Source organism: Gigantopelta aegis, chromosome 5 (assembly GCF_016097555.1).
Source record: "Gigantopelta aegis isolate Gae_Host chromosome 5, Gae_host_genome, whole genome shotgun sequence".
NCBI classification, from domain to species: domain Eukaryota; kingdom Metazoa; phylum Mollusca; class Gastropoda; order Neomphalida; family Peltospiridae; genus Gigantopelta; species Gigantopelta aegis.
The window spans coordinates 3,503,272-3,526,898 of record NC_054703.1 but is presented as its reverse complement, the minus strand read 5'-3'; the positions used below and the strand labels follow the sequence as shown (position 1 = coordinate 3,526,898).

The window sequence follows — 23,627 nt, the reverse complement described above, 5'->3', positions numbered from 1 at the left end:
GTGTCCTTCCTAATATCTACTTTTGTCATAGGTACGAAATTATCGTGAGACCAAATCAGGCCGACCAACTTTCCGGAATTTTCAGAAAAATCCGGAATTTTCATCACGTACTCGGAATTCCGGAATTGATGCCAAATATCCGGAGTTTTTTTCAAATTCACTCGCATTGTTTTTTTAAGCAACTAATTGTTACTACATTCTACATTCTTAGAATTAAATGGGCCTTTCTTTATCACTCATTTCAACCTGAGCTCAGTTTTCTCTAATTTTGTGTCATTATCATGGCCGCGGGCGTGTCTATTCTCAACAGCCGACCAATGACAATGCCGAGTAAACTGAAGCCATATATGAACATTTTCTTTCTTAGTTTTATATTAGAATAGTTTATGTATTCATTTTAAAGATATTTTAAATATCATATGTTCCTGCGGGGCAGGCATCGGTTCTATGGCGATGTATGCAGTTTTGCCACCGTGGATGAAAGCATGAATATACAACAGAATGCTACAAACAACCGAACGGACAATTTTCTTTTCATTGACTTTCACATGCATCATCTGACTAAATAATATTTGGCCACCACTAATCTATTATATGACGCATCCATGACATTAATACACCTACCAATATTATTTTATTCAAGTAAGTTAAATAATAACATGATTTTTTAATCTGGACACTGGTTCCACAAAAGTGTTACTGTAATAGTAATGTGAGCGTAATGCAAAACGGCAGCCAGTCTTAATGTGGGTAGCAGACGTTTCGTCCCCAAACCAGTTCGCGACAAATCAATTCGACCCCATTACAGCATAATATGTGGCAATGTACCTACATAAAAAACAACATTGGTCCCAAGTTTGTTTGTCACTTTATTGCTAATCTATAGATGGGAGTCTTAAACTGTAATAGAATATTTGCTAATAAAGTGTGTGTGTGTGTGTGGGGGGGGGGGGGGGGGGGGGGGGGTGAACGTGTTGCTAATTTTGGTTCAGGTGTGTGTGTGTATGGGGAGGGGTGGGGGTTGTGTCTTTTTATGAGGAAGTTCCAATTCACATATAAATAATGATATACTCATTTGTATTATTACTTTGCAAATATTTTTCGCACTGTTTAAAATTACTTTTATAAAAATGACGTTTTCGCGCACTTTAAATTATGGTTTTGAAAAGGGCGTTCGCGTGCATAAAAATAAAATTCCGGAAAAATATTTCCAGTAGGTTGGTCACCCTGCTATATCCAGTTTGGAACAATCAGGAACACACTGAATATACAGACACTGATATTCTAAATAATAAAACATAAATTTAATATGGAATTTCAGGGGCGTAGCGTGATCTGGACCTGGGGGGGGGGGGGGGGGGGGGGGTCGAATATGAAACAAGTGTACCCTTTTTTATATTTTGTTTTTGCACCACCAGAAACTCCATATCATAAACCTGTATGTTTTAGTTCTGAAAGCGGACCATTTACTTCAGCGGAGTGTCGTCCGAAACACACACACACACACACACATACACACACACACCACCCCCACCCCCACACACCACCCGTCTGTGACGTTGAAATGCCCTTAAAAATAGACCCAAAAAGCGCGATTCAATAACAGTTACTTCTCAGACGCACGTGCGTTTTTAAAAATATGAAGAAAAAAAACATTTTGTGGTATTAGGAACACCAGAATAACCAGAAACACTTCGGTTGTACGAAAATGGATAATCTAAACAATAAAATATAAGTAATGTTTGATCATAAACGGCTCTAATAGTGAAAAATTTGCCTTAATGTTTAAAAACTAGGGTATGTCCCTTTAAACTGTGCCATGTTGTGTGACTTAAAAGGTTTAATAAACTCCATTCTGTTGACACAATCTTATATTATGATTGAATAACATATATTTTTTAAACCAAAGAACTAATTCAGCGAAAACAATGAGCGAGAAGTATTATACATATATGACGTCATCTTGCTCAACAGGAAATGACGTAACATAGGTAGAAGACCTTGCTGATTACGCAACTGCTGTACCGATATGCGTAATGAATGTAACCGCCATTATATAAAAAAAACAATACGGGTGGCGTCATCTTTATATTTTGGAAAGCGTTTACGTTTCGTCTATTGTTTGTGATGTGCCAACACCCTAATCGTTTTTTTCGCACATATGTCTTATACAGACATTAATCACATTACTTGTGTTCCACACGCTAGGTGGGCACTGTGGTCATGACTCCGTGCTCAATAGCTCACTAGTGTCAGTAAACTTTACCTTTCAGGGGCGGATCCACGATTTTGTAAAAGGGGGAGGGGTCACAAAATTCTAAAAAGTTAAATAAGAGTTTGTCAAATGCAAATGAGTCGAACTCCAATGAGGATTTGATATTAGTAGAAAGTTCGGGAGCATCCAGAATTTTGTAAAAAAAAAAAAAAAAAAAAAAAAAAAAAAAAAAAGGTGGGTGGGGTGGTCGTCGGTATTTGAGTTTGTCGAAGGAAAGTGGATCGAGCTCCCAAAGGGATTTGAATCAGTATGAAGTTCGGGAGATTTTGTAAAGTTCTAAAAAGGGTAATTTGAGATTGTGACTGCTAACTTTTTATTTTTATTTTGTGAGACCTAATGTGATTAAAATGAAGGAAACTGCAAACGTGTCAATACTTTTTTTTTTTTTTAAACCTGTGTGAATTTATTAATATTATAAATAGTAACTTTTCCTCCTAAAAACCTATTTGATTTTTCTGTCATTGATTTTTTTTAATTTGTATCTATTTATGTTAATATATATACTATAGAGATATAACTCTTGCAATCTTGAAGGAAGGAAATGATTTATTTATTTGATTGAATTCTAGGGGGGGAGGGGGGGGTTACAGTTCACAAGAATGTAGCTCAAAATTATCCATGTTATTAGAGAGCGTTGTAATATGACCACAGTCAATTAAAAACATTCTAAATTGTTACATAATTTTTTACTCATAGCAGTATCCATTTATACCGAGATTTTGTTCTTGACGACTCTTTTTTTTTTTTTTTTTTTTTTTTTTTCGTCCATAGGTCTAACTCAGTAAACCTTTGCAACTTTGCTATCTCGCTGCGCAGTGCAAGAATACTTACAAGGAAGATATAACCTTGCTTTAGAGAGCTTTAGGGAGCTATATATGTTTTAAGTTTCTTAAGTCTGATGGCTTAACCTGTACCCCACTGATACCGGACAGGTCATATTGTGTCTCGCTCTGAGAAACAGTGATACACGTGATCTGGACGGAATGGAAAATTTAAAACTGAGTTCAAATAAAGTTTACTGCACAAAGGCGAACAGTTAGAAACGCCCGGGGATGATAACAGTCAATATACTTGTTATTTTGTCGTGTTGATGACCACTAGTACAAGAGTTAAGTTTTCCGACTCGTTTAGCACGGGCATTTTAAGTCGAAACTTAATTATTACTTTCAGAGATTAAGGGCGGATCTCGTAGGGGATTATGTAGACATTGCAAACAGGAAAGGAAAGGAATGTTACTTTAAAGGCACTTCAGCACATTTTTGAAAACTATTATTTGATTATTTGGTGGGGGTTTTTGGGTTTTTTTAATTCGAAATGTTCTTTTCCCTGATGTCATTTTTCAATTCATTTCAACTTATTTTCGCACTTATATCCAATTAAGGTTCAAGCACGCTGTCCTTGACACACACCTCTGCTGTCTGGGCTGTCTGTCCAGGACAGATGGTTAGTTGTTACATGTTAGTGAGAGAAAAGAGGGTGTAGTGGTTTTACACCTACCCGTCGAGTCGTTAAAACTCACTCTGGGTGGGAGCCGGTAACGGGCTGCGAACACTGTACTTACTAGCCGGTTCCGTGATGTCAAGTCATGCCACTGGCGGATCCAGAGGGGCTCACAGGAGTCCCATGACTGACTTCTTTCCCTTTGTGTATTTCGGCTCATTTCCCTTTGACAAACGCAAATTACCCTTTCTAGAATTTTGTGACACCCTTAGAAAATTCTGGATCCATCTATCCATATATTAAATTGGGGGGGGGGGGGGGGGGTCTGTATAGTTCTTCGACAGATCAAGGTGCATGATCTAGCTCATTCCGTAGAGCGCTCACCTCTCGATGGACACAAAGAAAGAAATGTTTTATTTAACGACGCACTCAACACATTTTATTTACGGTTATATGGCGTCAGACATATGGTTATGGACCATACAGAGTTTGAGAGGAAACCCGCTGTCGCCACTACATGGGCTACTCTTTGCCATTAGCAGCAAGGGATCTTTTATTTGCGCTTCCCACAGGCAGGATAGCACAAACCATGGCCTTTGTTGAACCAGTTATGGATCACTGGTCGGTGCAAGTGGTTTACACCTACCCATTGAGCCTTGCGGAGCACTCACTCAGGGTTTGGAGTCGGTATCTGGATTAAAAATCCCATGCCTCGACTGGGATCCGAACCCAGTACCTACCAGCCTTTAGACCGATGGCCTAACCACGACGCCACCGAGGCCGGTCTCGATGGACACATTCTCAAATTAATTAATGCTAAAAATGCTCAACTATTTAGCGCAATGTTTGGCTAACTATGCTAGTTATATGATTAACTGTGAAATACTGATTAAAATGCTTCACTAACAAGGATTCCAATTCGTAAGAGAGAGATTTAGCTCAGTAGTCTCAGGGTGTTTTTCCCATCCCAACCAGCAGTGTCCCACGTCTGGTACATCACACGCACTGGAATGTACTGCCATGCCTATAGGAAAATGCATATAAAAATCCCTTGCTTCTTTATCCCTCTCTCTGTCTCTCTCTCGCTCTATCTCTCTATCCCTTTCTATCTTTCCTTCTCTCTCTCTCTCTCTCTCTCTCTCTCTGTCTCACTCTCTCTCTCTTTCTGTCTCTCTCTCTTTATCTCTTTCACTTTATCTCTATCTCTATTTCTCTGTCTCTTTCTCTCTCTCACACTCTGTCTTTCCATCTCTCTCTCTCCTCTCCCCTATCTCTCTCTCTCTCTCTCTCTCTCTCTCTCTCTCTCTCTCTCTCTCTCTCTCTCTCTCTCTCTCTCTCTCTCTCTCTCTCTCTCTCTCTCTCTCTCTCTCTCTCTCTCTCTCTCTCTCTCTCTCTCTCTCTCTCTCTCTCTCTCTCTCTCTCTCTCTCTCTCAATCAAATGTCGAAATAACAGTTAATAACCACACATCAGTAGATTTAAACTGAGTTGAGATGTCTTTAAACAAATATTTCCTTTCCTTTCCTATTCGTAATTTCTGAGCAGGTATAGGCCATATCGACCTTTCATCTTGATCTATGACGTAATGTCGCGCATTCTTAGGTCCTAATTCCAAGGTCGCCTAAAAGCTTGGATTTAAACACTGGACTGAAAGTTGTCGCACAAACATTCCCTTTTGATCATTCACCCGCATCTGATTTGACTTAAATGTAGGCCAGTGGTTTTGTTGCCAAAGATTTTATGTAGTCGGATTCGGATGTGGGGGGTGGGGGTCTAAAATTATTCGATCAAAACGTTTGGGTTTTTGGGGGTGTTTTTTTTTAATAATATATCTAACAATAATCAAGCGCGTGTGTTCAGTGCTGATGCTAATCTAGACTCTGGCGATCGAAGTGTCGGGGGGGGGGGGGGGGGGACGGTTTGACAATTTTAGGGGGGGCAGTGGCGCAGCGAAGTAGGGGGTACGGGACTCAAACCTATTTTTCTTTTTTTTCGTTAACTGTATTAAATTTTATAAAATCACACATACATACATATATTTTGCCGGAATATCTCTATCGTTTTTGCCCGAATTTTCTCCAGCACTGGGTCAGTTGCCACCCCCCCCCCCCCCCCCACCCCACCCACCCACCCCACACACATACACACACACTCACTGCTCCCCAATAGCCATTGATTAATTAAATCAATGTACTCTAGTTACGTCAATAAACAAAATATTATTCACCTTTTTTCACTATTTTAATATTTATAATCGATATTTTTTTACATTTCAGTCTTTGATCAGTTTCCAAAGGGTGGGACGTAGCCCAGTGGTAAAGCGCTCACCTGGTACGCAATAGGTCTAGGATCGATCCCTGTCAGTGGGTCCATTGGGCTATTTTTCGTTCTAACCACAGTACCACAACTTATAAATCAAAGGCCGTGGTATTGGCTATCCTGTCTGTGGGATGGTGCATATAAAAGACTCTTGCTTCTAATGGGAAAATGTAGCGGGTTTCCTCTCTAAAACTATATGTCAAAATAACCAAATGTTTGACATCCAATAGTCGATTATTAATAAATAAACGTGCTCTATTAGTGTCGTTAAGCAAAACAAACTGTGGGTTTTTTAGTTTGAAAAGTAACAGCGGCTTTCCTCTGAATCAAAAGGTTGTGGTATGTGCTGTCCTGTCATTGGGATGGTGCATATAAAAGATATCTTGCTTCTAATGGGAAATGTAGCGGGTTTCTTCTCTAAGACTACGTGTCAAAATTATCAAATGTTTGACATCCAATAGCCAATGATTAATAAATCAATGTGCTCTAGTGGTGTCGTTAAAACAAAACAAACTTTAAACTTTAACTTTGATCAGTTTCCAATTCCATCTGTTGGAAAGGGAAAACTGTGGGCGGTTGGTTTATTTACCCCGTTCTAAAAGTACACAATATGCAAGAAGCTAGCGAGCATAGCAGAATCGGGTAAGAAAGAAAAGAAAAGAAAAGCTACTCGCCAGCACCAATCCCCTATACCGGGTGATTCGCCTTTCTCGACCGTACTCGATTTTCCTGATCAACCAGTTTTGACAGCCATGAATAAAGCATATACAACACGCTCACGCACAAACAAACACACTCTATGGGTCTTTTGTTACGTTACGCCTGCGACGTTTGAAATATGTCTTTCGTATATGGTGATGACAGCAATAACCTGCAAAACAGGTATCATACAGATATAACCTCCAACCGCTGAGGACTTCGGGATGTCGTGTACTTATGAATGAATGATAGTTGGCGGTCCACACCGTCACGGACCAATTACCTTTTTCTTCTTCTTTCTTTTTCACAAAATACTAAGCGGCTAATAAAATTCCAAACAAATCCCGACCAATGGGAGGCTACTCGTCGAACGGAAATGTCCGAACGTTTCCTAACGTACCCGATTGCGAGAGCGCAGAGGCGTTAGCCGTGAGGCCTATTGGGGAAAATAGATTTCGGGGTGGTTTAAATATAGTAGACTGGTTATTCGGGTGTGTCAAGCGACTTGCCAGACCTGCATTTCGGTGTCGTTGCACTGGTCGGGTTCTCTTCGATTACTAAACACCTTCATGGTTCTTATCTCGATGTCTGCGATATGGTTTAATTAAAATAAGTCTCTTTTTCGGAATCGCTAGATGGTCGGAACCTGTTAGGTAATATTTTCGAAAAGACATATTATTTTGATTCTTTTTAAAGTGGATAGCCGCAAACGAAACGTAAGACACAGGTAAGTTACTATTGACTTTTATATTGATTAAAAGGGTACGGGTGAATTTGTATCATGTGCGAAATGTTTTAGTCTCATAAAGTTTTCTTATTAATTAAATCAAAAGTGTCTGTCACCTACGTTATAATGTTAGAATATCAATTTATGTAGCACCGGTGTCTTTTTATTTGTTTGTTTGTTTTTTTTGTTTTTTTTATTCTAGTACAGATTGATTGACTGATTGATTGGTTGATTAATTGATTTATTTATGTATTTATGTATTTATTTATGTATGTATGTATTTATTTATTGCTCGTCAGAACATTTATAGTAGTTAAAATTGGCTTTGAGCTCCTTCTAGTATTTCGGGGCGGGACGTAGTCCAGAGGAAAAGCGTCCGCTTGATGCGCGGTCGGTCTGGGATCGATCGTCGGTGGGCCCATTGGATTATTTCTCGTTTCAGCCAGTGCACCACGACTGGTATATCAAAAGCGGTGGTGTGTGTTACCCTGTCTGTGGGTTAGTGCTTATAAAATATCCCTTGCTACTAATGGAAAAATGTAGCGGGTTTTCTCTCTAAGACTATGTGTCAGAATTACCAAATGTTTGACATCCAATAGCGATGATTAATAAATCAAAGTGCTCTAGTGATGTCGTTAAACAAAACAAACAAACAAGCCTACTAGTATTTAGGAATATATTAGGAGGTAAAATCTAGAGTAAGTATTACAAACGTTAGAGAGACACTAGAGCTATTGAAATTCTTGGTGAGAAAAATGTTAAAGTGACAATATTCATTGGACACATCACGGAGAGGGGCGTAGTCCAGTGGTTTAGGGATCGCCTGATGCGTAATCGATCTGGAATCTAGGGTCGATCCCAGTGGGTGGGCCCATTGAGCTATTTCTCGTTGCAGCCAGTGTACCACACATATTACTGTCCTGTCTGTGAGATGGTTGACATAAAATATCCCTTGCTGCTAATCGAAAAGGATAGCCCATGAACGGGTGGCAGTGGGTTTCCACTTTTATTATCTGTGTGCTCCTTAACCATATTAGGTCCTACAACTTATGTGCGACGTTAAATAAAACATTTCCTTCCTACAACATATAACCGAAAATGAAAATATGTTGAGTGGAAGGAAAGAAATGTTTTATTTAACGACGCACTCAACACATTTTATTTACGGTTACATGGCGTCGGACATATGGTTAAGGACCACACAGATATTGAGAGAAGAAACCCGCTGTCGCCACTTCATGGGCTACTCTTTTTAGATTAGCAGCAAGGGATCTTTTATATGCACTATCCCACAGACAGGATAGTACATACCACGGCCTTTGATATACCAGTAGTGGTGCTCTGGCTGGAACGAGAAATATCCCAATGGGCCCACCAACGGAGTTCGATCCCACACCGACCGCACATCGAGCGAGCGCTTTACCACTGGGCTACGCCCAGCCCTGTTCTTTTAAAGTCTCAATTAAAGGCCTTTAATACGTCTCGCCCATTAGATATCACGCCTATTTCTCGTTCCAGCCAGTGAACCACGGCTGGTATATTAAAAGTCGTGGTATGTGCTGTCCTGTCTGTGGGTGGTGCCTTGCTACTAATGGAAACATGTAGCGGGTTTCCTCTCTGAGACTATATGTCAGAATTACAAAAATGTCTCACATCCAATAGCCGATGATTAACATAACCAATGTGCTCTAGTGGTGTCGTTAAACAAAAACAAACTTTAACTTTAACTTAGACCAGACAGTGAAAACACCCATAAGCATTACATTCAAATATATAGATAAAAAAACGTACTAAGAGTTATTACGGGCGTGTCTAGGCTTTCTAAGATTTTAAAATAACTGGATAACAGTTATTTATTTACTTCAGGACATTTAAAACACATCGCATGTGTACGAGTGGAATTCTGGTTAACTCGCCGAAAAAACGACTCGCCTCTTTGGTTGGTCAACTCGCCCAAATCCCTCAGTCAACTCGCCTTTTAAAATGTATCACCTCGCCCAGGTACTTGTGTTAAATGCCATATTTATAGCGGTACGTTAAATACATTGTGTATTATATATTAATGCTTGTTTTCAAGTGCTGGAGCCCCCGCCTGTCACCAACATTGGACTGCTGGTGCTCCCTTGCACTTGCCAGTGAAGGCGTTCCCTCTCTACAACCCTCCCCAACCCTTTCCTGTCCTGGACAGAGGGAACCGGCCAAGGCCGGTCCCTGTGGCCAGGATAGGCGTGTGCTACAACAGCTTGCTCTGAATGTGCAGTCTTGTCTTGTCTAGTGCTGGAGGGACGGTACATAGCCCAGTTGTAAAGAGCTAGACTTGATGCACGGTCGCTTTGGGATCGATCCCCGTCGGTGGACCCATTGGCCTATCTCTCGTTCCAGCCATTGCATCACGAATGTTATATCAAAGGCCGTGGTGTGTGCTATTCTGTCTGTGGGATGGTGCATATAAAAGATCCCTTGCTACTAATGGAAAAATGTAGCGGGTTTTCTCTGTAAGACTATATGTCAAAATTACGAAATGTTTGACATCCAGTAGCCGATGATTAATATATCAATGTGCTCTAGTGGTGTCATTAAATAAAACAAACAAACTGAAATGTAGCTGAACGGTAAAAACGTCAGTTTTTTATTAAAAAAACGTCAGTCAGTTCGAATTTCCACAGGCCGTACAGATCGATGGAATGTTTTCCGCTGTATCCAGAGGTTGTAAATGTTACGACCATAGAAAAAAAAAAAAAAAAACGAGCCTAAAATTTATGTGGGTGGAAGTGCATGTAAAACAACACCCCTGCCTCTCCCCTCCCTCCCTCCCTCCCCTCTCTCTCATCTCTCTCTCTCTCTCTCCTCTCTCTCTCTCTCTCTCTCTCTCTCTCTCTTCTCTCTCTCTCTCTCTCTCTCTCTCCTCTCCTCTCTCTCTCCTTACTCTTATCTCTCTCTCTCACTTAATCTATCTAACTACTAAAATCTATCTTCCTTTCTATCTATCACCGTTCTCACCTTTGATTCCCTCTTATTACGTGTAATGGCTTGCCATCAGATTGAATTACAGGTTTGACCTACCTTTGAGGATTGTTGCTATTAGTTACGACCAATTGGATTGCAAAAGCTGAAGCCCCGAATATAATGTGTAACACAAAACAGGGGTTGACCTATGTCTATGAGGATGGGAGTATGTGACACATGGGATCTGACAAGCGGTTTAGTAAGTACATTCAGGGGACACACTTTTTAACTTCATAAAAAAAATTTACACACACCAGGGCCCCTAGGAATGGGTACAAACTTTTTCGGAAAGCATTACATGGTCTTACCATGTAGAAAAGGTAGTTTTAAGACTATGTAACTACTCCGTTGCCCCCCCCACAAAAGCCTCCAAACAAAAATTCAGTCCTACCCACGGCCTGCCTATCCCATATTACAGCAAAACACATCAGTATGGCCGTCAGTCTCCCATAATGTTTATATAATTCATTAGCCCATGCGTAATTTAAAGATTAAAAGGAGTTTAGACTATTTAACCTACACAGTATTAGACCCCTTACCCCCCCCCCAAACAGAAATCTAAGTTACGGGGCCCTGCTTAAACCATACATGCAGCAAAAACCTCATGTTACCCATGTCAGTCAAAGAATGTTTATGTATTAATAACTTGCAAGCTTTTAAGATTAAATTGCATACATTTGTATTTTAAATACACAACAGTATTAGCACCTACTCTACTTCAAAAAACTCCGTAGACACTTAAATAGTCGGAGTTGTCTGCTTCATATTACATGCATTTAAATAGCGACAGTATTTAGTCCTTAGATGTTTATATGAATTCATAAAAAACTGCCAGATTTTGATTAAATTTGCATACCATTAAATACGACAGTATTATACCTAACCTTAATCGACTACTGTTACATTTTAAATAGTCGCAGATTTTTGATTATATTGCACGTATTTAAATACGACAGTATTATACCGATAATACTTATACATTTAATAGTCGCAGATTTGGATTATATTGCATGTATTTAAATAAATACGACAGTATTATACCTACCTTATCACTACTTATACATTTTATAGTCGCAGATTTCTGATTATTATTACAACGATTTAAATTACGACAGTATAGTTCTCCTACAAATGTTCTTATATTTGCAACGTCAATAGTCGCAGTTTATGATTTTATTATACATTTAATTTAAAGATTTGATAACATGTAATGCAAATCCCTACTTACACTATTTAACCTACAACACAGCATTATAGCATGATTTAAAATAGAAATAAATTATTTAAATGATTTAAATACAAAGTATTCAGTATTTTGGGCGGAATTAAAAATCAGACGGATTTACGAGTGTATGGGATGGATGGGATGGATTATTAAATGATAGGGATACGGATGGATGTATGTATGGATTGTTGGCATCGATGGATGGATGGACGGATGGACAGAGAGATAGAGAAATAGATAAATAGACAAAAATGGAAGTCATAGGTCAGGGATGCAAACGATAAAAAACAGACAGAACAAATATATATAGAGACAGGACAGGGATGCAGAGACAGACAGACAGACAAACAGACAGGACAGACCAACAGACAAGAGACAGACAGACAGAGAGAGAGACAGACAGACAGAAAGACAGACAGAGAGAGAGACAGGTAAACAGATAAAACAGACCGAGAGATAAAGAAATGGTGAACAAAATATAGATATTTATAATTCATAATTCATAATATTACTGAAAATGTAACGTCAGTTACTTTGGAATTGCCCATTAGTATCGCAGACGACAGTTTACGATATGTAAAGTGATCGTGAGTTGGACACCCTTGGTGCTTTAAATCGCAGTTAATGTCCGTTTATTATAGTTGATGCATTAAACGGTTATTAAAGTGGCATACCCTAGTTTCTAAACACTACTACGTATTTTTAACTGTTAAAGCCAGTTTTGATAATTTAAAATAGAAGTATTTACATTAAGTATTTAGAATGTTAATTTTTCTATACCTGAAGTGGCTCTGGTCATCCGGGTTTTGGTAATATGCATTTTTTTAAATAATTCTAATAACGCACGTTCATCTGAGAAGTAATGGTTATCGAGACAAGCTCTAGTCTGGTTCCCCACGAAAACATCACAGACTTTAGCTTCCCTCAGTTATAACCTTATCCAAATGCGGGTTACAGGTTTGTAGATTAACAATACTTTTGTCCATTTTTACGGGTTGAAACAAAGGTCTGCACCTTTAAGCAAAAACTTATTTTGTTTTAAATTAGTTCTCTGTTAGCAGAAATATGGTTGTGGCTCGGACACATTAGTTTTTAAAATGTGGACAATGTGGTCTCAAGTTGGACTTAACTTTTCTCACAGATAACATCCCCCACCCAAAAAAACCCCGACCCACACCCCCCCCCCCCCCCCCCCCCCCCAAAAAAAAAAAAAAAAAAAAAAAAAACCCACACACCATTAGTTGAGAGTGTCAGAGAGGAAACCCGCTAAATTTTTTCCAGCCCCAAAATCATGGCTTAGACTTAGGAAATTGTTTTAACGTACATGTTCAGAGCAAGCCGTCTTGGACGCAAGTTCTTACGTGAGCCAGGCCCTTCCTCCAAGACAGGAGGAAAAACTAAATACCACGTTCATCGTAAATATTTATTCAGTGTTATGGGATTGGTTTTTTTTTTTTTTTTTTTTTTTTTTTTTTTTTTTTTTTTTTTTTGGGGGGGGGGGGGGTCTTTTCGGACGCTGAAATAATTTCTTGATTATCATCGAAGGCATTTCATTTCATTTCAACTTATTTTCGTGCTTATATCCAATTAAGGTTCAAGCTCGCTGTCCTGGGCACACACCGCAGCCACACCTACCCACTAAAGTCATTATAAAACTCGCTCTGGGTGGAAGCCAGTACCGGGCTGCGAACCCTGTACCTACCAGCCTTATGTCCGATGGCTTAACCACGACGCTAACGAGGCCTGTTATCGAAGGCAAAGGAATAAAAATCAGTTTTCATATTTGAAACTCCCGCTTCGGTTGCTATTTTCTAGTGCCAAATAAATCGTCTACCGCTACGTAAATATTTAAACGAATGGCCAGTCACAGAAGTTCTATAGCTACTCTTTATAGATTATTTATTATTTAATCCCATTTGTCGTGTAAAACCTCAGAGATAGTACTACACACTTGTCTACGAGTCGCGACATTGTTCGACCGAAGATCATATTACTCTATACATTTGCGTAACTTGATTTACATATGAACAGATAAAAATAAACAATACTTCAATGTGCTGGGGTGTTGCTAAAATTTCCTTTCACATTGCACTTCGTTTCCCACGGTCGGTTAATACCAATAGTAATAACATATAAGAACATTACTAGACGAACAATCTTGTCAGTTCTATTCAATGGTGTGAAAAGGTCACAAATCTATGGTGTGTTTATGATTTATTTAGCGATTAGTGTGAATTACGGACTGCCAGGGACGGGTACCGACCAGTAGGGCGGGCCAGACCGAGAGTGGTAACAATAGCCTGGAACTAACCCAGTTACGGCAGCGAACGTACAGAGCCTTTAATGACGTAGATGATCGTAGTTTCCATATTTTCACGTGAGATTCCATTTTTAAAGTGGATATTAAAGTGCATATTAATGACTGCAATGCGCATGATTGTACTATCTGGATTTCATGATCTCAGTTTGTTTGTGTGTATTTGTTTGTGTGTGTATGCCTTTATATGCATGTGTTTATGTCTTTATGTGCATGTGTGTTTTTATGTCTGTGTCTGTATGTGCGTGTGAGTATTTATGCGTATGCCTTTATGAGTATGTAGGGGCGGTTCGCAGCCCAGTGGTAAAGCGTTCGACTGATGCGCTCGTCGATGTAGGATTGATCCCTGTCGTGGGCTCATTTAGGCTATTTATCGCCTCAGTCAGTGTTCCACCATTATTGTAATAAAACCGGCCTCGGTGCTGTCGTAGTTAAGTCACCGGGTATAAGGCTGGTAGGTACTGAGTTTCTCAGCCCGGTACCGGCTCCCACCCAGAGCGAGTTTTTAACGGTGTGTACCCAGGACAGCGTGCTTGAACCTTAATTGGATTATAAGCACAAAAATGACTAGAAATGATATGAAAGGTGCAACAAAGGCCGTGGTATGTGCTATCCTGCCAGTGGGACGGTACATATAAAAGATCCCTAACGCTAATTAAAATGTGTTGCGTGCGTCGTCAAATAAAACAGTCCCTCCTTCCTTCTATCCGACGCCATATAACCGTAAATAAAATGTGTTGAGTGCGTCGTTAAATAAAACATTTCCTTCCTTCCTTCCTTCTCGGATAATGCAACAGGTTAACCCTCATTTCGACATATTTTATTTTAATTTTTGTTTTAATTTTTTTTTAAATGGTCATTTTTATTATAATATTACAATGATGACAAACGTTTTGGTGTTCATATCTTAAAAATCATGTTACATAATTTCATCTAAACACCAACTGACTTAAAAAGTGAGTGTTTTAATGGCCGTCTACCTGTAAAACCGCTTACCTTGCAGGGTGGGAGATTTAGTAGCTGATAATATGGACTTTCACGTAACATGTTGCATTACCAGCCAGACTTACATACGGCATTTTAATACTGTTCAATTACCGACGTTTACGCTCTAGCTGTGTTTTACCAGAAATTACGTATATAAACTTTTCACATATGCCCTTTGCAAGGGTGGGCGTTTTCAATCAAGTTTGTAATAAAAAAAAAAGTGAGATATCAAACTTGCAGCGTGCGTAGGAGGCAAAGATATGCGACTTTAAAAAACTTCTTTTTTTTTTTTTTCTTTTTACTCGTATGTACCCTTGTATCGCGTGACTCATAATATCGATTTAAAAAAACAAACATTGCTCAAGTAAGAATATTGATCAACGTTCTGTATGTATTTCATGAGGCGGGATCTAGCTCAGTCGGTAGAACGCTCGCCTGATCGAACCAGGATCGAACTTCCTCGATGGACCCAATGTGTGAATATTTTTCCCTCTTCCATTCAGCGCCCCACGACTAGTATATCAAATGCCGTGGTATGTGCTGTCCTGTCTGTGGGAAAGTGCATATAAAAGATGATTTGCTGCTAATGGAAAAGGGTAGCAGTTTCCTTTGAAGACTATGAGTTAAAAGTATGAAATGTTCATTGCGAATAAGAAAACACATGTATTTAACGACATCTTGGGGCATTTTAAACTATGGCTATTTAGTGTCTAACATATGGTTTTGGAAGAGAGAGAGAGAGAGAGAGAGAGAGAGAGAGAGAGAGAGAGAGAGAGAGAGAGAGAGAGAGAGAGAGAGATAGAGATAGTTAGACAGAGACATACAGATACATATTGAGGGAAACATAGACACACATATAGATACAGAGAGAGAGAGAGAGAGAGAGAGAGAGAGAGAGAGAGAGAGAGAGAGAGAGAGAGAGAGAGAGTTATACAGAGACATACAGATACATATTGAGGGAATATAGACACACACATACAGGGTCGAGAGAGAGAGAGAGAGAGAGAGAGAGAGAGAGAGAGAGAGAGAGAGAGAGAGAGAGAGAGAGAGAGAGAGAGAGAGAGAGAGAGAGAGACAAACACACACAGATATATATATATATGTAATATATATATATATATATATATATATATATATATATACATATATATATATATACATACTATACATACAACATACATACATATATATATAGATATATCGGAAGAGAGAGAGAGAGAGAGAGAGAGAGAGAGAGAGAGAGAGAGAGAGAGAGAGAGAGAGAGAGAGACATACTAACCGATAGACAGAGAAAGAGAGCGAAAGGGGGTACTGTACACCGACAGCCGTCAAATATAGACTACTCGTACCGTAAAATCAGCAAGAGATTTTTATATGCACTTTTGCATATGTCGCTATAGGACAGTACATTCCACGGCCTTTGAGGTACCAATCGCTGCCCTGTCTCTGGGAAAGTGCATATAAAAGTCCCTTGCTGCTGTTTCCTCTGAGACTTAAAATTACCAAATATTTGCATTCAACCGCCGATGATAAATAAATCAATGTGCTCTACTGGTGTCGTTAAACCAGACAAACTTTAACTTTATAACAGAAGTCACAAACTGGCTGGTAGGTTGTAATTTTCCGTTCCAATCTGAAATAAAATTAATAAAATGATATTGAAATGTTTCTATTCTTGAACACAATATATCAATTTTGTTATCCGAAAGAACTAGTGTTTCGACACACAAAAAAACCCACTTACAAAGCGTTGCAACAGAACAGTACCTTCCAAGTCTGACTTCCATGGACAAAGAACGTATATTCATTCCTAACCCACATGTTCCTGTAGTTGTCAAGGTGTGTAGTTCTTAGCCGTTAAGCCTGAAAACACTCGTAGCGCCAATTAAAATCCATTGTGTCTTTCACTGTGTACGCAATTTTGAAGCTGCTCAAACAATTACATTAATTGGTCCTCGGTCTCGGTGGCGCAGTTGTTACGCTATCGGACTACAGGCTGGAAGGTACAGGGTTCGCAGCTCGGTACCGGCTCCAACCAGAGCGAGTTCTTAAGGGTTCAATGGGTCAATGGGTAGGTGTAAGGCCACTACACCCTCTTCTCTTTCGCTAACCAACTAACCCACTGTCCTGGACAGACAGCCCAGATAGCTGAGGTATGTGCCCAGGACAGCGTGCTTGAACCATAATTAGATATAGACACAAAAACAAGTTGAAGTGAAGTGGTGTTGCTAAATTGATAGGTAATTTATCATTTGATCCGAAGCTTAGTACCCCAGAAAATACCTGCATATTTAAATCCATGACCTTTATCAAAGGGACATTCCTGAGTTTGCTGCATTGTAAGATGTTTCCGACTAATAAAATATTTTTACGATTAAACTTACATATTAAATATATTTTCTTGTTTAGAATATCAGTGTCTGTATATTCAATGTGTTTCTGGTCGTCTTAATATTTGTAAGAAGCCCAAACTGGATTTAATATACAGCTACTAATATTTTATGCAAAATGTATTTGATATGTAATTACAATCGTTAAAAAGTCTCTGTTAGTCGATAAAATCTTAAAAGTTGCAGCAAACTCAGGAATGTTCCTTTAAGAATTAATACCAAGAATTTTGATGTGACTTAACTGTTCCAAGCATTGTATACTAAGTAAGTGATGTAGAACTATCCAACTTATTGGTATTCTCTCAGAAAAACAATGTTCACATAATTGGTTTTTCCCATCCCAACAACCACACCACAACTGGTATATCAAAGGCCGTTGTGTGTACTATCTTTTCTATATGCAAACTCTATATACAAGATCTCTCGCTACTAATAGAACAATGAGTTTGAAGACATGTATCGAAATTACCAAATGTTTGACACACAATAGACGATCATTAAGTAATCAATGTGCTCTAGTGGTGTCGTTAAACAACAAAGACATTTTAAAATATTACGAAATATGCTGATAACATAAGGTTTGAGCTATATATGTGACATCAGGCCCGTAGCTAGGGTTTTTTGTTTGGGGGGGGGGGGGGGGGGGGGGCAACTGAGTAGTTAATAGTCTAAAACTCCTGAAACAGTTAAGAACAGAATTTTCTTAAGTTTCTATAATGCTTTCCGAATTTTTTTCGGGGGGGGGGGGGGGGGACTGCCCCCCTTGCCCCCCTGCTAGCTACGGCCTTGGACATATAATTTCCGAACATCATTATAACGTACAAGAGCTGTTAGAAAAAAGTGTGGTTTGTACATTGATCTATTAATCGTCGACTACTGAATTTCAAACATTTTGTAATTGTGACGTCTTGTCTTAGAGAGAAAAACCCGCCACATTTTTATTTTTCATTAGTAGATTGAGATCTTTCATATGCATTTATCCACAGACAGGAACGCACATACCACGGCCTTTGATATACCAGTCGTCGTGCACTGGTTGGAACGAGAGAAAACCCAAATTAGTTCAATGGATCAGGTGAGGTGGTTCGATCCTGCGACGCAAGCACCTCAAGCGACCTGAGTTTAATCACACCTAAAGCTGGTAGAAACCGTGGACTGGAAACGCGTGGGAATTCAACAATTACTAGCAACCAGACCGAATTTGATTCTGTCCGCTCCGTCAGTATTAATAGAATTCGTATTTCAATGGAAGCAGTGGCCTGATTCACACAACCGCTTATACCGGTTCGACATTCTTTAAAACGACCTTTTAGTCCTCGTACCAAGCCCCAAAAAAGAAACCAACAGAGAAGAAAAATCTGTAAAAATCGCCACAATAGTCTCACAATTTAACCCAATAACACTCTTAACCGACAAAGGGGCGGGACGTAGCTCAGCGGTACATCGCTCGCGTGATACGCGATCGGTCTAGGATCGATCCCCGTCGGTGGACCCATTGGGCTATTTCTCGTTCCAGCCAGTGATCCACAGCTGGTGTAACACAGGCCGTGGTATGTTCTATCCTGTCTGTGGGATGGTGCATATAAAAAATCCCTTGCTGCTAATCGGAAAGAGTAGCCCATGAAGTGGCAACAGAGGGTTTCCTTTCTCCATATGTTCATTTAACCGTAAATAAAATGTGTTGAGTGCGTCGTTAAATAAAACATTTCTTTCCTTCCTTCCTTCCTCTAACCGACAAATAATAAAGTTCGTTTTGTTTAACCACACCACTAGAGGACATTTATTTATTATCGGCTATTGGGTGTCAAACCATTTGGTAATTCTGACATATAGTTTTAAACAGGAAACTAGGTACATTTTCCCCATTGGCAGCCCGGGCTGCGAACTCTATACCTACCAGCCTGTAGTTTATTTCTTTCCAGCATGAAGCGCACAGTTAAAGGGACATTCCTGAGTTTGCTGCATTGTAAGATGTTTCCCACTAATAAAAGATTTCTACGATTAAACTTGCATATTAAATATATTTTCTTGTTTAGAATATCAGTGTCTGTATTTTCAATGTGTTTCTGGTCGTCTTAATATTTGTAAGAAGGTCAAACTGGAGTTTGTCATGAAATAATTTCGTACGTACGATTTTTTTTTTTTTTAGGAAATATGATGAAATTTAACCTAGTAGAAATATTAGACCGATCAGAAACACGTTTAATATACAGCCACTAATATTTTATGCAGAAAAATATATTTGATATGTAATTACAATCGATAAAACGTCTCTGTTAGTCGATAACATCTTAAAACGTGCAGCAAACTCAGGGATGTCCCTTTAAAGCAACAAAACGTGTCATCTCAAAAAATACCCGCTGACAGATTGCTTACCGACAATATTTTACTGTAATGAATATGTTTTTGATTCAAAACGGCGAATGTAATGCAAGTAAAAGTTTGTTTTATTTAACGACACCACTAGAGCACATTGATTTTTTTTTTATCTTTTCATCGACCATTGGACGTCAAACATATGGTTATTCTGACACTGTTTTTGTTTAGAGGAAACCCTCTGTCGCCACATAGGCTACTCTTTTACGACAGACAGCAAGGGATCTTTTATTTGCGCTTCTCACAGGCAGGATAGCACAAACCATGGCCTTTGTTGAACCAGTTATGCATTACTGGTCGGTGCATGTGGTTTACACCTACCCATTGAGCCTTGCGGTATCTGGATTAAAAACCCCATGCCTCGACTGGGATCCGAACCCAGTACCTACCAGCCTGTAGACCGATGGCCTAATCACGACGCCACCGAGGCCGGTCGTAATGCAAGTACTGCACAACGAAATGTGATATATCTGCGCAAGACCCTTTTTGTAAACCTATTATAAATTTCAAGGTGGGTTTTATTTTTATATGGTGGTTTCTTCATGGGGCTCTTTTGCTTGGGGGTTTTTTAAATTATTTTTATTATTATTATTATTTATTGATTAAAGGTACTTCACCTTCAAAAGGAAGGCTGTTGGGATTTTTTTCAGACAAAATTTAGAATAATCTATGTTAATCTTCTGGTAGGTATCACCTAAACAAACTTAATGCTTGTTGGTCAATTTCCAACGTTAAAGGGACATTCCTGAGTTTGCTTCAGTGTAAGATGTTTCCGACTAATAAAATACTTCTACGATTAAACTTACATATTAAATATATTTTCTTGTTTAGAATATCAGTGTCTGTATATTCAATGTGTTTCTGGTCGTCTTAATATTTGTAAGAAGCCCAAACGGGATTTTGTCTTTAAATAGTTTCTTACGTACGAATTTTTTAAATATATTTTTAGGAAATAAAATGAAATTGAACCTAGTAAAACACGTTTAATATACAGCTACTAAACTGCAGCAAACATCCTTAATATAGGCATCGCCTGGTGCTCAATTCCCAACGTTAATAAATATTATTTAAAAAAGAGTTTTAATGTGTGTAGTAGAAGACCTAACTTACATAACTATTATGAATCTGACATTGGCTGATTAAATACAGCATCTCTGCACAAGACTGATTTCAAAAGAAGTTATGATATGCAGCCATGGCTCACTGTCACAACTGATGATGACCTCGATACATGGCTTCAACTTCATCTGTTTGGGCTTGGATTTGGAAATAATTTAACGTGCACGTTCAGAACAATCTGTTGAAGCGCACAAGTTCTGACGTGAGCCAGTCCCTTCATCCAAGACAGGAGGAAAGTTGGGGAGGGAAATGTAGAGGCTCACACATTCAAACTAGCAAGCGCTAGGGAGCAAACGAAAGAAATATTTTATTTAACGACGCACTCAACACATTTTATTTACGGTTATATGGCGTCGGGCATATGGTTAAAGACCACACAGATATTGAGGGAGGAAACCCGCTGTCGCCACTTCATGCGCTATTCTTTTCGATTAGCAGCAAGGGATCTTTTATATGCACCATCGCATAGACAGGATAACACATACCACGGCCTTTAATGTACTAGTCGTGGTACACTGGCTGGAGCGAGAAATAACCCAATGGGCCCACCGACGGGGATCGATCCCAGCGCTAGGGAGCAGGACCAGAAAACCAGAAGACCTTGCGTGGGTATAATATGGCAGAGCGGAAATTGGGATGTCTTGCTTGAGGGCGTTAGGTCAAAAATACAAATGGTGTGCAGATTTAGCGCATACCTCCGTCTATGTTTTTTTCTAGTTCCAATCAGTGCACCATAACTGGCCAAAGTCCGTGGTATGCGATTTCCTGTCTGTGGGAACGTGTATATAAAAGATGCCTTGCTGCATTAGAAAAGATGTAGCTGGACCCTCCTGCCCCGGAACTGATCACTGGCGATGCCAAAGACTAAGTCCTGGGTGGGCGTGCCTGAACCTTCGTGAACGAGTTCCCTTCCCCCTGTAGCTGGGTTCCCTCTGAAGACTACGTGTCAGAATTACCAAATGTTTAACATCCAATAGCCGATGATTAATTAATCAATGTGCTCTAGTGGTGTCGTTAAACAAAACAAACTTTCACATGTCAGAATTACCAAATGTTTGACATCCTATAGCCGATGATTATGTAATCAATTTTCTCTAGTGGTGTCGTTAAACAAAACAAACTTTCACATGTCAGAATTACCAAATGTTTGACATCCTATAGCCGACGATTAAGTAATCAATGTGCTCTAGTGGTGTCGTTAAACAAAAACAAAAACTCCGTCTATTTAGGAAGACTACCACTTTATACAACCGTCACAACCTTTAACAGCTTCCAAGCTAACAAGGTGACACGTATGAACGCCAACACGGATATTTCAAGCAAGGAATTCATTTATTCATTTACACTTATTTTTGAGTTTATATCCAATTAACGTTCGAGCATGCTGTCCTGGACACAGGCATACACATCAGCTATCTGGGCTGTATGACCAGGATAGAGGGTTAGTTGTTTGCTGTTAGTGAGAGAGAAGTCGGATGTTGTGATCTACCCATGGAATCGTTAAACTCTGGGCCGGAGCTGGTACCGGGCTGTGAACTCAGTACCCCATGACCGATGGCTTAACACACTACACCGCCGAGGCCATGTAGGAAGGGATTGAAAATATTTTACAGAAATATTTCTCAGATTATTTTTTTATTATTATTTAGGGCGAGGTACCTTTGACTTGACTGCTCAGAAAGCGGAGAATGTAATAACGTTATGCTCTGTTGTCATACAACAACAACTAGCTAGAAACTGGTTTACCGGGTTGTCAGTCGAACAACTTTATAACTGGTTATACCAGTTTGGTTCTTTTTTTACATAGTCACTCAATGAATGCGTACTGCCTGGGGTGTAATCGCTCAAAATTGGTCTGGAGCCGAGCACCTGGAGAAAAAACCTGGTCATCTGTGGACAAATGGGTGTATTGTCCTCGCGCCCGTTTGTGACGCGAAAACAATGAGTGTTAACTGACAGAGACGGGAAATAAAATTGGACACATGAAGGCGGCAACTGTTGTTAAAGACTTCTTGACATGTTACAATACTTTTATATAGAATACAGCGACCCCCCCCCCCCCCCCCCCCCTCTCTCTCTCTCTCTCTCTCTCTCTCTCTCTCTCTCTCTCTCTCTCTCTCTCTCTCTCTCTCTCTCTCTCTCTCTCTCTCTCTCTCTCTCTCTCTCTCTCTCTCTCTACCGGCCTCCTTAGCGTCGTGGTTAGGTCATCGGTCTACAGGCTGGAGTTTTCCTCTACACGACTATATATCGCAATTACCAAATGTATGATATCCAATACCATTTGATTAATAAATAAATGTGTGAGAGAGAGAGAGAGTATTTTTAACATGCCCATGTACTACTAAGGTTTCAGGCATGTCCGTCGCGGGCCAAGTGTCTGGATAGCCAGTGGCTTGGCTCGGGACAGAATAAATCAGTGTGCTCTAGTATTGTATTGGACATAAGCGTTGAAAGTTTCCAGCATAAAAAAAGGAAAAGGAAGTAATTTAACGAGCGCAATCATAGCAAGCAAGCACACATTTTGCTATCTGCATGTGGTGTTTGTTATTGTTTAAACAATTAGTTTTTAAAATTATTTTAAAGCTGACTTGACTACATATTAGACCGTTAGCTGGGAGGGGGTAATCCTTCCCCCCCCCCCCCCCGGGGATTTGTGACAGAAAGATGAAATGTACGTGTTTGTCTTCTGTAAACGGGTTATTTTGGCAACAAGAGGTCGAAATAAAAGCATTTTTTTTCCTTCTTTGAG

General features: G+C 39.5%; 1 protein-coding gene across 6 annotated transcripts in view; it reads left to right on the top strand.

Annotated features, from left to right (window-relative positions):
- Positions 1-7,175: 7,175 nt before the first annotated feature.
- The window catches only part of LOC121373212 (A disintegrin and metalloproteinase with thrombospondin motifs adt-1-like), a 62,346-nt gene continuing 45,894 nt past the window's right edge, over positions 7,176-23,627 (top strand). For all 6 annotated transcript variants that reach the window (XM_041499694.1, XM_041499696.1, XM_041499697.1 and 3 more), the window contains exon 1: positions 7,176-7,458. The gene's annotated coding sequence lies outside the window, so the exon portion shown is untranslated. The remainder of the gene's footprint in view (positions 7,459-23,627) is intronic.